The following is an 11,192-nucleotide window of genomic DNA, read 5'->3' on the forward strand; positions in this document are numbered from 1 at the left end:
TAGGGTACAAATAGTTGGATGGAAGTTTAATGTTGAAACTGAAAATCGGGCAAAACTTGGTTTTGAAACAAGCCTAAAACTTGAGCTACATTTCCTGAGTCTCCAGCTCCATTTGTAGTTTGAAGACTCTTCAGCCAAAGGTCAAGTAAGAAGTGTGTGGCTGGGGGGATCCATCGCACTAAAAGGTTACTTGAATTCCTGGTAAACCAAACCTCCTGAGTATGGCATGGCCTTAGTTTCTCTTGAGAAACTTTCTATCACTCATCTACTACCCAAGCTCCATAAACCTGGAAATCCTGGGCGCCCCATCATCTCAGGCATTGGCACCCTGACAGCAGGATTATCTGGCTATGTAGACTCCCTCCTCAGGCCCTACGCTACCAGCACTCCCAGCTACCTTCGAGACACCACTGACTTTCTGAGGAAACTACAATCCATCGGTGATCTTCCTGATAACACCATCCTGGCCACTATGGATGTAGAAGCCCTCTACACCAACATTCCACACAAAGATGGACTACAAGCCGTCAAGAACACTATCCCCGATAATGTCACGGCTAACCTGGTGGCTGAACTTTGTGACTTTGTCCTTACCCATAACTGTTTTACATTTGGGGACAATGTATACCTTCAGATCAGCGGCACTGCTATAGGTACCCGCATGGCCACACAGTATGCCAACATTTTTATGGCTGATTTAGAACAACGCTTCCTCAGCTCTCGTCCCCTAACACCCCTACTCTACTTGCGCTATATTGATGACATCTTCATCATCTGAACCCATGGAAAAGAAGCCCTTGAGGAATTCCACCATGATTTCAACAATTTCCATCCCACCATCAACCTCAGCCTGGTCCAGTCCACACAACAGATCCACTTCCTGGACACTACAGTGCTAATAAACGATGGTCACATAAACACCACCCTATACCGGAAACCTACTGACCGCTATTCCTACCTACATGCCTCCAGCTTTCACCCTGACCACACCACACGATCCATCGTCTACAGGCAAGCTCTGTGATACAACAGCATTTGCTCCGACCCCTCAGACAGAGACAGACACCTACAAGATCTCTATCAAGCATTCTTACAACTACAGTACCCACCTGTGGAAGTGAAGAAACAGATTGATAGAGCCAGAAGAGTTCCCAGAAGTCACCTACTACAGGACAGGCCTAACAAAGAAAATAACAGAACGCCACTAGCCGTCACCTTCAGCCCCCAACTAAAACCCTCCAACACATTATTAAGGATCTACAACCTATTCTGAAGGATGACCCAACACTCTCACAAATCTTGGGAGACAGGCCAGTCCTTGCCTACAGACAGCCCCCCAACCTGAAGCAAATACTCACCAGCAACCACATACCACACAACAGAAGCACTAACCCAGGAAGCTATCCTTGCAACAAAGCCTGTTGCCAACTGTGCCCACATATCTATTCAGGGGACACCATCACAGGGCCTAATAACATCAGCCACACTATCAGAGGCTCATTCACCTGCACATCCACCAATGTGATATATGCCATCATGTGCCAGCAATGCCCCTCTGCCATGTACATTGGTCAAACTGGACAATCTCTACGTAAAAGAGTAAATGGACACAAATCCGATGTCAAGAATTATAACATTCATAAACCAGTCGGAGAACACTTCAATCTCTCTGGTCACGCGATTACAGACATGAAAGTCGCTATTTTACAACAAAAAAACTTCAAATCCAGACTCCAGTGAGAAACTGCTGAATTGGAATTCATTTGCAAATTGGATACAATTAACTTAGGCTTGAATAGAGACTGGGAGTGGCTTAGTCATTATGCAAGGTAGCCTATTTCCCCTTGTTTTTTCCTACCTCCCTCCCCCGACGTTCTTGTTAAACCCTGGATTTGTGCTGGAAATGGCCCACCTTGATTATCATACACATTGTAAGGAGAGTGATCACTTTAGATAAGCTATTACCATCAGGAGAGTGGGGTGGGAGGAGGTATTTTTTCATGCTTTGTGTGTATATAATAAGATCTTGTACACTTTCCACAGTATGCATCCGATGAAGTGAGCTGTAGCTCACGAAAGCTCATGCTCAAATAAATTGGTTAGTCTCTAAGGTGCCACAAGTTCTCCTTTTCTTTTTGCGAATACAGACTAACACGGCTGTTACTCTGAAACCTGAAATTTCACATCACTCTCCCTGCAATTGTTTGGTTCTACATTATTCTTTACATTAGCAAGGGCATCTATGCAAAGCCCACGAAGCCAAACTGCACACTGACAAATTTTGCAAGGCTTGAAAACAATTCTCTTCCAGCTCTCTGTGGTGCTCCTTGGCCACTACTGTAGTTACAGAGCTGCAGCAGCCTCTGCACCTGCAATGCACCCCTTAGATAGGGAGGAACACGATGATTGACCTTAGAATATCAGGGTTGGAAGGGACATCAGGAGGTCATCTAGTCCAACCCCCTGCTCAAAACAGGACCAATCCCTAATTTTTGCCCCGATCCCTAAATGGCCCCCTCAAGGATTGAACTCACAACCCTGGGTTTAGCAGGCTAATGCTCAAACCACTCAGCTATCCCTCCTTTCCTAGAGTCTGCCAACCTCCGCCCCCTCCATTGCAACAAAGATAGGGGACCCTATGGAATTAGACTTTATGATAGGTTTGGGGTATGCTCTCCATCCATCCACTCCTGGTATCCTGTTCCCCCTACACCAGATGAATCCTGGCATCTTACATCATTTCTGTGATAGGCAGGGCCTTCTGCAACTGAGGGGTTGGCAAGATCTGCCTTTTATAAAATACATAATTAGAGGGATTGATCCTGTTTTCACACAAGTCAATGCCAACAATCCCACTGACATCAATAGCGACAGGATCAGGCCCAAATGTTTAATAAACATAGTGGAGAACCAGCTTCTCTTTTCCTCCTCAGCAATGTCTAGACTTTTTAATTGCTCTGAGATAAGGTAGCTGATAAAAATGCACCCAGCACTCCCTGCATTATTTGAAGAGTCTGTGATGTTATTCCAGATTCAGCACTTGGCAGGGAACCAAAGGGTGAAATTCTTACTTAGGGCCTGATCCAAAACCTACTGAAGTGAAGGGAAAGACTCTCTAGACCTCAAAAAAGCAAAATTCCCGCTGACTTGGGAACATTGCCAAAGAGCACACAGTTGGACAATAGTCTATTACTAGTTTGGGATGATGAGCAATTCATTTTAGACATATCATTACAAAAGTTTTGCTGTTCAACATCAATAATCATCTGATAAACAAAGCTTTTGAACGGCAAAGAAAATATATGAAAGTAGTGGAAGAAGCTTTGGAAACAATCATGTATTTGTTGTCTAAATTGTAAAAGCAAAGGCTTGCATTTGTACAGAATGTCAAGTTCAAACATTGTTTTGGATTCCCAAAGATCTGTTTTTAACACTGCAGAACAGAAAACACATTTCGTTAAAATTATTAACTGTTAAAGCAGGAAAAATTTGGTATCAACTTTGTTTTAGGATGATTTGTAGTAGCAACATATCTACAGAAGGAGATTTCTTGCTTTTTGCTCATACTAAAAGGTTTCCCCTTGAAAACATTATAGCATTTTAAATTAAAATAAAATTTCAATATACAGGTAAAATCTACTCCTGCTTGAAACACTGCATCATGTTAAGAACATGCAGATATAATTACCCTCCTCTTCCCTCCCACCCCCCATAGATATTTAAAATTCTCAGTTTAAAGAGTTCCATCTTACCAACAAGGCAGCTCGTCTGTTACTTTTCTCAATCAACTATACTTAAAACAAAGTTAAATGATTGTCCAGTGATGAAGGTCATCAGCAAATAGTAGGTATTCCAAAGTGTAATGCTCTGATTTTGTAGGTTATATATTAACTGCTGGTACACAGTGAAAGATGAGTGTCCTATAAGTGGAGGGCCATGTTCCAGTAAACATCTTATTGATCGAAAAGAAATAAAATAATGACAATACTATTGCACTCTCAAATTAACAGATTTGATAGTTTATCTTGGGACCTGATCTTTGTCTTATTCAGGCTATGGGAGTTTGGCCTGATTTAAGACTAGAGTGGAATTTAAAAAGTGCTGAGGAAACAAACCGTATGAGTAGAAGGAAGTTATGCAACAGATATCCAAGATGATTGTAAGGATCTAAGCTTTTCTCCCTAAAATGTTAATATGAAAAGTACCTGTAAAATAGACCCATAGCATCTAAACTAAAACACACAAACATCCATAAAACTGTTTCTAATATAATCTCTGGAATGTGTCCAACCAGTTAATCAGCTGTAAGGGGGATGCTGTTTCTTCCACTCAAAAGGCATTTTTAGTCTTCTCAACTGCTGGGTACAGACTTCTTAGTGGCTCTGTTTATATCTTGCTTATAGGCCCCTCCAGTTTTTCAGAGAACTTGAGGTATACAATTATCCAAATCGCCTTAAAACCAATTATAGCCTATTGGTTCTTTTTGAAAGGTGTGTATTCACATATGCAATCCACGGCCACAAATGGATTATAGTGCTTACTATAGGCCACAAATTTTAGGCCTTGGAGTTTTGCCCATGTAACAAAAGTTGGCCCTTTAAGCAACATTTAACAATCAGATTTTAGGATTACAGAATAGAGGGGAGAAATATCTCATGCACAGTTTTAACCTGATAGTTTAATGTAGCATAATTGGCCTTGTACACATCAATAACATTGTAATTTTATGCTGGCAACTGATAAAAGTGTCTCATTAAAATCTGACAACACTTTCCCTGCGAGTGGTGGAAAGGCACATTACTTTATTCGTAGTAATTTATTTGATTAAGCTACATACAATTCAATACAAAATTCAGGAGCTGGAGCAGAAGGCAGCCTCCTATTCTTCAAGTCCATATGGAGCCAGCAGGTGTCATTGAAATCCTTATTTCCCAGCTGGGAAGCCCGTACAGTTTGGTGTTCTTTGGACTTTTGCCTTTCTCTTCTGTCTTATGCAGTATATATTATGAGGCAGAGCTCACACAGGCAGCTCTCTACATGCAAATCTCTCACTGAAGTCAGAGAGTTCCATTCTTACAGTGGCTCCCAATTGAGGTCCCTGGTTTCAAAGACAGATCTTGGTCAAGATTATTATTCTGGCCTTTAAATCTATAAATCTATTAAGCTGTGCTTGTTCTTTGGATAACTGGAGCAATTTGGTTCCCAAGGCTATTAATCTGTAATTTTTTTGGATACTAAATAGTAGTTATAGTTGTAAGCAGAGTCAGGATGAGCTCTGTCCTGACATCTGGAGGTAGGTTGTGGTGGGTTGTTGAAAAGAACTTCACTGGCTGATCTCATTTGCATAAGCACACCCACCCTGCCCAGATGGTCACTTTAGCTGCTGTAGGAGCCCCAGTTTCTCTGTTATTGGGGCAGGAAAAATAAACTGTTATTATCCTGATTATGTGAATCAAGGACAGTGGAACTGTACTTGGCCTTTTGTTATGCTGGAGGGACTCACCATCAACTGAGCAGAACTCGCTAGGTAAGGGTCATGGGTTCCCTTAGAGAAGTTGGGGACAGGTATTAATACCTGGTGGTATGGGTTGCCTGGTGAGGGCCCTAAATGCCAATTGCACCTTCTCCTCTCTCCACTGTGGAATTTCAGAGCTAGTTTTGGTCCAATTAGGAGTCTAGTTACAGGCTGCTGAGCTGAATTCACTTTGAGTTAATGGTGTACCAGCACTGAGGCTTCCCCCTCCCCTCCCCCACAAGTTGAAATCACTGAGAGCTGTGTTAAGTACGGGGAGCCTGAAGATATATTGTGGGACAGCTGGCAGAGCAGAGCCATTTGTGGGACAGCTGGAGGAGCAGAGCCGTTTGCGGGACAGCTGCAGCAGCTCATGGGACAGCCGGTGGAGCGAAGCGGAGCAAAGCGATTTGTGGGATGGCTGCTGGAGCACAGTGGAGTGGAGTCCCACAGAGAGGTGGGGCAGTTGGTTTCGGACCATGTAAGGTGCCCTCCAAGCTGGCACGTAAAACTCTGCAGATAAACTTTCGAACTCTGGGGTGGCACTGACCAGGGACAGAGACTTCTGGGTTGTTGGACTTTTGGGACTTTGGGTGACTTTTGGGTTGCTGGACTCAAGAACCAAAGGGAAAGGACATGGCCCAATTTGCTTGGGGTGGGTTTTTGCTCATGGGTTGTGTTATGAATCCTGTTGGTGGTGTTCCCCAACATAATGCCACATTGTTTCTCTCTGTTATTAAAAGGCTTTTGCTACACTCAGACTGTGCTTGTGTGAGGGGAAGTATTGCCCCTTCGATGCGCCCGGGGGGGGTGGGGGGATATATATATTTGTTCCAGGTCAATGCGTGGGGGCTTGAGCCAGTTTTGCATTGTGTTATTGGAATGGAACCCCTAGATACTGAATCCGGCCCTTGTTGCTGCCAAGTCTGATGGGCAGAAGGGTTACATAGTTAATAGGCTGGATTCATTCTGGCTTGAAGCCAACTTCTGCAAGCTTAGCTGAGAATGGAAGGTGGATGGTGGTAGAAAATCTAACCGGAGGGGCCGGGGTGGTGCATGACACTCACAATCACTGCTCCACCAGTGCTTTGCAGGTGGGTAATGAAGACCAAAAAGTGGGTGGGGGGACAGCCTCAGAGTGATCCCAGGGAACATGAGGACTATGCCCTAATTTAGCACATTGCCTGAGCAGCCTCAGCCAGCAAGGCTCCTATGAAGACTCAGCTCTAAATTAAACCTGCCTTCCCCTGGGGGAAACCACCAAGAGAGGGCAGGGCTGAACACACTGCCTGCCCTTCTTTGGGGGAAGCTACATGCTTCCCTTGCTATAATAGCCCAGGCCGATGTGAAACTTCTACCTCTTCCTGCAGCTGTGCGGGTGAATCGGGACTGTTATGCCAATGGAAGCAGATGCTTTAAAAGTACCTGAGTTTACTGGGTTTCACTAAAACAGAGAGTATGGAACTAATCTTACCTTAGACCCTTGCAGTTTGGCTGATCCCAGGCAGATCAGCATTATCACTAAATACTCATTCCCAGCAGCATCTCTTAATTCCGAGGAGGAGGATATGGAGATTTTGGGGAGCTACACGTCTAAACAGCTGTGAGAAATGGAAAGCACAAATCTCTTTTCAATACATCTGACTCAATATCTCACCCTGGAAGTTACCTAACCAGTACTAAAAATACATGCATTTAATGAATGCTACAGAACCACAGCCCCATTTATTGTAGAAAGCCTATTTACCAAGCGTTACATAACTATTCCCTTCCCACAATCCCTATTTTGTGGCAATACAGGTGCACTTCCCATTTACTCTGCAGTTATTGTTACTGAGAGTTTTGCCCATGTAGCAAAAGTTGGTCCTTTGAGCAACGTTTATACTGGGTATCATACAAAAACAAGGTTAATTTCTGTTTGAATTGCTGTTTTTACAGCATTTCTAATCCTATAAGAGATAAAACAACCTTAGGATTTATTAGGTTAAGTGAAGCAATAGACACACAAGATGCTAGCTTGCAAGGAATTGAGTTCCTTCTATGGTCTAGTCAGCAAAGGAACTGTGATGCCCTTTTGATATGCTGTACCTTGAAATTTCTAAAATCTTGATTTGTCAGCAGAGCAGCCATTTTGTTCTCAGAGCTGAACATAAGAACTGCCATACTGGGTCAGATCAAAGGTCCATCTAGCCCAGTATCCTGTCATAGAATCAGAATATCAGGGTTGGAAGGGACCTCAGGAGGTCATCTAGTCCAACCGCCTGCTCAAAGCAGGACTGATCCCCAATTAAATCATCCCAGCCAGGGCTTTGTCAAGCCTGACCTTAAAAACTTCTAAGGAAGGAGATTCCACCACCTCCCTAGTTAACGCATTCCAGTGTTTCACCACCATCCTAATGAAAGTTTTTCCTAATATCCAACCTAAATCTCCCCCACTGCAACTTGAGACCATTACTCCTTGTTCTGTCATGTGCTACCACTGAGAACAGTCTAGAGCCATCCTCTTTGGAACCCCCTTTCAGGTAGTTGAAAGCAGCTATCAAATCCCCCCTCATTCTTCTCTTCCGTAGACTAAACATCCCCAGTTCCCTCAGCCTCTCCTCATAACTCATGTGTTCCAGTCCCCTAATCATTTTTGTTGCCCTCCGCTAGACTCTTTACAATTTTTCCACATCCTTCTTGTAGTGTGGGGCCCAAAACTGGACACAGTACTCCAGATGAGGCCTCACCAGTGTCGAATAGAGGGGAACGATCATGTCCCTCGATCTGCTGGCAATGCCCCTACTTATACATCACAAAATGCCATTGGCCTTCTTGGCAACAAGGGCACACTGTTGACTCATATCCAGCTTCTCCTCCACTGTAACCCGTAGGTCCTTTTCTGCAGAACTGCTGCCTAGCCATTCAGTCCCTAGTCTGTAGCAGTGCATTGGATTCTTCCGCCCTAAGTGCAGGACTCTCACTTGTCCTTGTTGAACCTCATCAGATTTCTTTTGGCCCAATCCTCCAATTTGTCTAGGTCCCTCTATATTCTGTCCCTACCCTCCAGCGTATCTACCTCTCCTCCACTGTCTTCTGACAGTGGCCAATGTCAGGTGCCCCAGGGGGAATGAACGGAACAGGTAATCATCAAGTGATCTATCCCCTCTCATTCATTCCCAGCTTTTGGCAAACAGAGGCTGGGGACGCCATTGATGGACCTATCCTCCATGAATTTATCTAGTTCTTTTTTTGAACTCTGTTATAGTCTTGGCCCTCACAACATCCTCTGGCAAAGAGTTCCACAGGGAAGCATCAGCCTGCTCTCTCTCTCTCTCTCAGGCACGTATGGCATCTGCAGAGCAACATTCCACAGACACAGTTGTATTCCATAATCCAATTCAAGGCTGCCTTTGTGACACTGTGACTATCTTCCAGTTCACCTTGGAATCCACATTTGGGGCACTGTGTTATAATGTGTTTGATGTTTTGGATGTTCTCACTGCAGCCCTATGAAGGGCAGTCTTTGATTTTCCACTTGTGCATCAAGTAGCTGCATTTTCCATGGTTTGTTCGGACACGATTCAATGTGATCCCAATACTCAAGGAGCTGACTGAGGAGATATCTGAGCCATTAGCAATTATCTTTGAAAAGTCATGGAAGACAGGAGAGATCCCAGAGACTGGCACTGTATTTGCCCTTTTCCAATCTATAAAAAGGGAAAAAAGGACAACCTGGGGAATTACAGACCAATCAGCTTAACTTCTGTACCCGGAAAGATAATGGAGCAAATAATTAAGCAATCAATTTGCAAACATCTAAAAGATAATAAGGTGATAAGTAACAGTCAGCACGGGTTTGTCAAGAACAAATTGTGTCAAACCAACCTGATAGCTTTCTTTGACAGGATAACAAGCCTCGTGAATAGGGGGGAAGCGGTAGACGTGGTATATCTTGACTTTAGTAAAGCTTTTGGTACTGTCTCGTGTGACCTTCTCATAAACAAACTAGGGAAATGCAACCTAGATGGAGCTACTATAAGGTGGGTGCAAAACTGGTTGGAAAACCGTTCTCAGAGAGTAGTTATCAGTGGTTCACATTCATGCTGGAAGGGCATAACTAGTAGGGTCCTGCAGGGATCAGTTCTGGGTCTGGTTCTATTCAATATCTTCATCAGTGATTTAGATAATGGCATAGAGAGTACATTTATAAAGTTTGCGTATGATACAAAGCTGGGAGGTGTTGCAAGTGCTTTGAAGGATAGGATTCAGATTCAAAATGATCTGGACAAACTGGAGAAATAGTCTGAAGTAAATAAGATGAAATTCAATAAGGACAAATGCAAAGTACTCCATTTAGGAAGGAACAAACAGTTCACACATACAAAATGGGAAATGATGGCCTAGGAAGCCGTACTGCAGAAACAGATCTGGGGGGTCATAGTGGACCACAAGGTAAATATGAGTCAACAGTGTAATGCTGTTGCCAAAAAAGTGAACATCATTTTGGGATGTATTAGCAAGAGTGTTGTAAGCAAGACACAAGAAGTAATTCTGTCACTCTACTCTGCACTGATTAGGCCTCAATTGGAGTATTGTGTCCAGTTCTGGGTGCCACATTTCAGGAAGGATGTGGACAAATTGGAGAGAGTCCAGAGAAGAGCGACAAAAATGATTAAAGGTCTAGAAAACATGACCTGTGAGGGAAGATTGAAAAAAATGGGTTTGTTTAGTCTGGAAAAGAGAACACCGAGGGGGGACATGATAACAGTTTTCAAGTACATAAAACGTTGTTAAAAGGAGGGGGGAGAAAATTTGTTTTTCTTAACCTCTGAGGATAGGACAAGAAGCAATGGGCTTAAATTGCAGCAAGGGAGGTTTAGGTTGGACACAAGGAAAAAATTCTTAACTGTCAGGGTGGTTAAGCACTGGAATAAATTGCCTAGGGAGATTGTGGAATCTCCATCATTGGAGATTTTTAAGAGCAGGTTAGACAAACATCTGTCAGGAATGCTCCAGATAATATTTAGTCCTGTCATGAGGAAACCAGCATAAGCTATACCAGTATAAGCACTTTTATACTGATCTAACTGCATCCATACGAGCGTTTTTTGTTGGTTAGGCTATAGCTATACCACTGTAACTGCACTGGCAAACCCTCCTAGCAGAGACAATGTCTGAGTCAGAAATTGGAGATTTAATAATGTATTTCCTTAAAGCTTTGTCTTCTCTGGGATGCTTAATAAACTTTGGAAGTGCATTAAAGCTGAAGAGCACAAAGACTTCTAAGGGTATGTCTACACTATGAAATTAGGTCAAATTTATAGAAGTCGGTTTTTTAGAAATTGTTTTTATATAGTTGATTGTGTGTGTCCCCACACAAAATGCTCTAAGTGCATTAAGTGCATTAACTCGGCGGAGTGCTTCCACAGTACCGAGGCTAGCATTGACTTCTGGAGCGTTGCACTGTGGGTAGCTATCCCACAGTTCCCGCAGTCTCCGCTGCCCATTGGAATTCTGGGTTGAGATCCCAATGCCTAATGGGGCAAAAACATTGTTGTGGGTGGTTCTGGGTACATGTCGTCAGGCCCTCCCTCCCTACCTCCCGCTCTCCGTGAAAGCAACGGCAGACAATCGTTTCATGCCTTTTTTTCCTGAGTTACCTGTGCAGAGGCCATACCATGGCAAGCATGGAGCCCGC

This window comes from Caretta caretta, chromosome 6 (assembly GCF_965140235.1).
Source record: "Caretta caretta isolate rCarCar2 chromosome 6, rCarCar1.hap1, whole genome shotgun sequence".
In the NCBI taxonomy this organism is placed as follows: Eukaryota; Metazoa; Chordata; order Testudines; family Cheloniidae; genus Caretta; species Caretta caretta.